The sequence below is a fragment of the Oncorhynchus mykiss genome, chromosome 23 (genome assembly GCF_057628025.1).
Source record: "Oncorhynchus mykiss isolate SJ-2025 chromosome 23, ASM5762802v1, whole genome shotgun sequence".
Lineage (NCBI taxonomy): Eukaryota > Metazoa > Chordata > Actinopteri > Salmoniformes > Salmonidae > Oncorhynchus > Oncorhynchus mykiss.
Window position 1 is genome coordinate 44943283 of NC_143044.1, and position 6482 is coordinate 44949764.

Below are 6482 nucleotides of genomic sequence, written 5' to 3' on the forward strand. Positions count from 1 at the left end.
ACTGGTTGACAGGGAAACACTGGATAGGTTGAAAAGCACCTCGTATGTTGCACCTTTGTGCAATTAAATCATAACCTTTTCTGAAACCAGTCATGCTGACCTGGGTCAAATATGTATTTCAGACATTTTAAGTATTTTTGCTTGATTAAGCTTCTCAGACACAATAGAAACAATGACTCTGTGCATTTTAATCAACTATGCTGGCTATAGTTGGAGGAAAGGGTTGTACAAATTCAACATAATTACTGACTAAGCCCACAACTACCTAGACAATTATTTTATTAGAGATGTTCATCAGTTCAATGCACATGCCAGAGACTCTAACATTGATTGTTTCAAACACCTTTCTGTATACCAGCACAGTGCAGTGGAACAAAACCACAACAACTCAAAGCAATAACAATAAATTATTTTTAAAACAATGTCCAAATCTGGTTTATGACTGAATGCTCATAGCAGCTCAGTAGTGTGTCTGTTTATGTCTGTATAGGTAATTTATATTATGTATTGAACCATGCACTATAAGATGTCTTCAATGGAAATAAGTCATTTACTTTTTAATGTATGTCCTGTCTGTACATTTTTCCATTTAAATGTGTCATTTAGCAGACGCTGTTATCCAGAGCGACTAACAAGGACCTTGCTCAAGGGCACATAGACAGATTTTTCACTTAGCCGGCTAAGGGATTCGAACCATAAACTTTTTGGTTATAAGCCCAATGCTTTTAGCAGTTAGGATACCTGCTGCAAATAAACTCAATCAAATAATCCCAAAAGTGCAAACTCATGCCAGGTAAGATAGATCATGTGAACCTCAAGTATTGACATATTCCACCCAGGTCTGTGGTCATATCACTCTCTAGACAGTTTTCTGGGCATTAGGCCTAATTTGATCAATATCAGGTAAAGGAACACACTCTCAGATTGACAGAAACTGTATTCAGAAACAGTAACTGTTTAGATAACTGTTGAAGTCATTGATAATGAGTTCTTATATGGGTGCAATGTACAGAACATTTTACAATTATCATTCTCAAACCTCACTGTCAGTTGTAACCACAAGATGATGGCGGTAAGGGAAAATGACAATTTTGGGGGGACAAATAAGGACACCTGACCACAACCACTTTATCCCCAATGTTTATTTTCTATGCAAACATCACACTGATGGGAAACTTATACATTGTTCATAAACATTCCTTCCGTGTCATGCATCTCGAGCCTCAAGCTTCTTATCAACAATGGATACATTTGGACAGCCGAACAGTAAAAACACAAAGTTATACATATTCTCAGTTTAAGTCCTTAGCCTAGTAATTGTCAGGTTTGTCCGAAGGTGGGCCACAGGATGAGATTGAAGCGCACTCGGGCTTTGCTCTTGTTCTCAGCAACAGAGAAGTAATTCAACAGGTCAAAGTGACCCATATATGAACAGTATGAGTCCTGATGTTGGTTCACCAACCACTCCCACTTCCTGGTGTCCGCATAGCCTGTTACAATGTATTTAGATTGAAGATGCTCCAACTGGCTGTGAAGGTTGTAGCTGTCTGTCATCTTCAGGCAGATGTCTGGACAAGGAAGGAAAATTATTTCAGTGCATATAGCTGTTATTTAGCCAATGTTACAAACTTAGCAATACCCTGATGAAGACAGCTTGGCTGTCGAAACGTTGGTAATTAAATTTTTGCATCTGAGCTCCTAGAGTGAGTCTTTTATTTTCAAACAACCTTAGACATTTTTGTAATTTGCTTTGTATAGCCAGAAACTGTCCTTTAAACTTTGCCAGTTGTCCACCTATTTGGTCCTTATGCCGTTGGAAATTTAAACCAAAGAAACAGGAGAGTTTTATCACACATACTTTTACTGCCATTATGATTTATATCACCCAACAGACGCAAAACCATGTAAACACCTGAATGAGCTTGGCACATGCATCACGTGTATTTAGATTTTACATTGTGAGTGTGTAACAGACATCACGCTGCTTGCTTAGCGAGTATCGCTTCCACCGGATTCAGCTCACACCGAATTCGGCTCAAACCAAACTCTGAACCCAGGAACTCTGCCTTGCTAGCACACGAGACCACCCTACTGGGGTCTTACCAGTCAATCCACGTGAAAAGCTAGCTATTCAGCGGCGCAAGTGGAGACACTTCAGGCTGAGGAGTGAGCTTCACACATCCCCATGTGCTATATTCTCATGCCTCAGGTGATCAACAAACCCTGAGAGCCACACACTGACCCGCCTTTTGAAGTGTGATATTAACTACAGCATAATAAGGAAAACAAGGAAAGGGTGTCCAAGGGTGTATAGGGTGTCCAATCAAAAATGCATATGTTAGATGGGTAGATCAGAGATGGGCAACTCCAGTCCTCAGGGGCCTGATTGTTGTCACACTTTTCCCCCAGCTAACACAACTGACTCCAATAATAATCAACTGGCTACCTGACAGACTCACTCTCCCATTGAACTCGTCATCTTTCTACTGGCTACCTGACAGACTCACTCTCCCGTTGAACTCGTAATCTTTCTTCTGGAATCCACAGAACACAAAAAAATTGCAACAAATATTAAAATGTACTTAAAAAATATATGGTATTGAAAAACCATCCCTTGGCTATTTCCAAATACCCTGGTATAAAGTATACCGCCCAAGCCTGTTTCGTAACCTAATACAGTACATCCAATAATAATTACTGAGCTTTGTTGACATAGCAGTGCAGGTTTCTCGTAACAACTCTTGAGGATTTTACATTTTATGGTCGTCGTCTTAAAAGTTGTTTTCGTGGGTTGCAAAATTAGCATGACACTAGCTGAATTAAATATAAAAGGCTTTGACATTTTACAGAGATGCTTGTTTTTGTGAGAAGTCTTCGAAAAATAACAGGAAATTCAAATTAATATGAAAGCGCATACTAAAATATGAAAACATGTCATGTCTCAAAATCTATGTCCATCTTACGTCCTAGCGTCTATTGTTTTAAGTGAATACCTGCAGTCAATTTGTGCAATACGTTAGGAGATAATGCTGATCACATTCTTAATTTCATCTGTCACATTATTTCACATTGTGAAGATGACTTAGTTCCCCAGAACAGTTGAGCCAGTCACGTGTTTGTTTGTTAATAGCACAACAGGAGAAAGCAGGTGCAGGTGAGCCCAGGTGTGTATTGACAGGGGTTGTGTTTTATATTGAAAATTAAGTGGGTTTTCTCTTCAATAGAGTGATCAGGGACATGCAACTATAGTTTTCCTTCACAGAAAATACATTAGTGCAACATATTTGAAACAAAATAGCTTCATTTTTATCAAATGACAATAGTATTTTGGCTGGCAGCCACACAAGTAAATGTGGCTTACAATGCAGAAGCGATGCATGGCCATCATATTTCTAATGTTTAGCCCTATCAAATAAAGTATTTAGCCAGTTACATTTCCTAATGTTTTGCTTAAAGTCAATCAATATATATATATATAAATAAAGGCTGGCTACACAGAGAAACATACAGGGAGAAAAGTAGCTCAAATCAAATTTTATTTGTCACATACACATGGTTAGCAGATGTTAATGTGAGTGTAACGAAATGCTTGTGCTTCTAGTTCCGACAATGCAGTAATAACCAATGAGTAATCTAACCTAACAATTCCACAACTACTACCTTAGACACACAAGTGTAAAGGGATAAAGAATATGTACATAAAGATAAATGAATGAGTGATGGTACAGAACGGCATAGGCAAGATGCAATAGATGGTATAGAGTTGAGTATATACATATGAGATGAGTAATGTAGGGTATATAAACATAAAGTGGCATTGTTTAAAGTGGCTAGTGATACATTTTTACATCAATTTCCATTATTAAAGTGGCTGGAGTTGAGTCAGTATGTTGGCAGCAGCCACTCAATGTTAGTGGTGGCTGTATAACAGTCTGATGGCCTTGAGATAGAAGCTGTTTTTCAGTCTCTCGGTCCCTGCTTTGATGCACCTGTACTGACCTCGCCTTCTGGATGATAGTGGAGTGAACAGGCAGTGGCTCGGGTGGTTGTTGTCCTTGATGATCTTTATGGCCTTCCTGTGACATTGGGTGGTGTAGGTGTCCTAGAGGGCAGGTAGTTTGCCCCCGGTGATGCGTTGTGCAGACCTCACTACCCTCTGGAGAGCATTACGGTTGTGGGCGGAGCAGTTGCCATACCAGGCGGTGATACAGCCCGACAGGATGCTCTCAATTGTGCATCTGTAGAAGTTTGTGAGTGCTTTTGGTGACAAGCCAAATTTCTTCAGCCTCCTGAGGTTGGAGAGGCGCTGCTGTGCCTTCTTCACAACGCTGTCTGTGTGGGTGGACCAATTCAGTTTGTCCGTGATGTGTACGCCAAGGAACTTAAAACTTACTGCCCTCTCCACTATTGTCCTGTCGATGTGGATAGTGGGGTGCTCCCTCTGCTGTTTCCACAATCATCTCCTTTGTTTTGTTGACGTTGAGTGTGAGGTTATTTTCCTGACACCACACTCCGAGGGCCCTCACCTCCTCCCTGTAGGCAGTCTACACATCATACAGAGTGCTGTCTGCTGATAGAATGCCTGTTCATGAATTCTCAGAGTTTAGAAGTGTAAAATTAGTCTGATGCCGAGCAGAAATTACAATAACAAGAATTTTAGATCTGTGTTTACAAAATGCAGCAAGATATTACTTATGTGTTTTAAGTAGCTAAATTAATACGGTGACAGGCATCATATTGTGTTAGCTTTCTGCCGTGTTTGAGAAGTCAAAGCCCTTTCGATTAGTTATTTGTACAGCTGCCACTGCTATCTTGATTACCTTGCGTTTTTCTCCTCTCAGTTCTCCATGGTCTTCTCCTCCCCCCTCTTCTCCAAGCAGTCAGGCCCGTTGCCCTAGCAACTCCAGACTACACACAGACACAGCCTGTAGACATGTTGTTAGAGAGCTAGTACTGCATGTGTCAAAACTTTCTTCATTTGCACAATGTCTCTTGTTCAATTTTGCTTGTAAATGTCCAAACTCACCAAAAATGACATTCTTCAGTTTTTTCTTCAGTTTCTTGGCAATTTCTCCCATGGAATAGCCTTCATTTCTCAGAACAAGAATAGACTGACGAGTTTCAAAAGAAAGGTCTTTGTTTCTGGCCATTTTGAGCCTGCAATCGAACACACAAATGCTTATGCTCCAGATACTCAACTCGTCTAAAGAAGGCCAGTTTTATTGCTTCTTTAATCAGGACAACAGAGTTCAGCTGTGCTAACATAATTGCAAAAGGGTTTTCTAATGATCAATTAGCCTTTTAAAATGATAAACTTGGATTAGCTAACACAACATGCCATTGGAACACAGGAGTAATGGTTGCTGATAATGGGCCTCTGTACGCCTATGTAGATATTCCACAAGAAATCAGCCGTTTCCAGCTACAATAGTCATTTACAATATTAACAATGTCTACACTGTATTTCTGATCAATTTAATGTTTTTTAATGGACAAAAACAAGGACATTTCTAAATGACCCCAAACTTTTGAATGATTGTGTATGTATAACTTTATGACCTGGATTGACTGTCTTTGCGATTCATTTATTTTCGTTTGCGCTTGTTAGCATATTTAGCTAGCAGCTTCCATGGAAATTCGCTATTATTTGTGTACTAAACCGGCAATACCATAAATCCCAGGGTGAGAGAAGGACTGTATGATGATATGAAAAAAGAACATCTGAAGAAAATACTCTACCTATTGATTCAGAATTGTCTTTCAAGCAAAAACGACAAGAATTCAGTAGCTACAGCCTTACAATCGATAGAAACATAGCATTTTTTATTTATTTGACTTTTATTTAACCATGTAGGCCAGTTAAGAACAAGTTCTCATTTACAACTGCGACCTGGCCAAGAGAAAGCAAAGCAGTGCGACAAACACAACAACAAAGTTACACATAAATAAACGTACAGTCAATAACACAAAAGAAAATAAAAATAGAAAGATCTATGTACAGTGTGTGAAAATGTAGGAGAGTAGGGAGGAAGGCAATAAATAGGCCATAGAGACGAAAATAATTACAATTTAGCATTAATACTGGAGTGATAGATGTGCAGATGATGATGTGCAAGTAGAGATACTGGGGTGCGAAAGAGCGAGAGGATAAGTAACAATATGGGGATGAGGTAGTTGGGTGGGCTATTTACAGATTGGCTGTGTACAGGTACAGTGATCGGTAAGCTGCTCTGACAGCTGATGCTTAAAGTTAGAGAGAAAGATATAAGACTGCAGCTTCAGATATATTTGCAATTGGTTACAGTCAATGGCACCAGAGAACTGGAAGGAAAGATGGCCAAAGAAAGTGTTGGCTTGGAGGATGACCAGTGAAATATACCTGCTGGAGTGCGTGCTACGGGTGGGTGTTGCTATGGTGACCAGTGAGCTGAGATAAGGCGGGGCTTTACCTAGCAAAGACTTACAGGTGACCTGGAGCCAGT

General features: G+C 39.8%; 1 pseudogene across 1 annotated transcript; it reads right to left on the minus strand.

Moving 5' to 3' along the window:
• Nucleotides 1-1138: 1138 nt before the first annotated feature.
• On the minus strand, nucleotides 1139-4957 carry LOC110503071 (splicing factor 3B subunit 5-like; annotated as a pseudogene). Its single transcript, XR_016491149.1, has 2 exons — nucleotides 4821-4957; nucleotides 1139-1568 (listed from the first exon to the last, which is right to left on the minus strand). The product of XR_016491149.1 is annotated as a splicing factor 3B subunit 5-like (transcript).
• Nucleotides 4958-6482: the final 1525 nt, after the last annotated feature.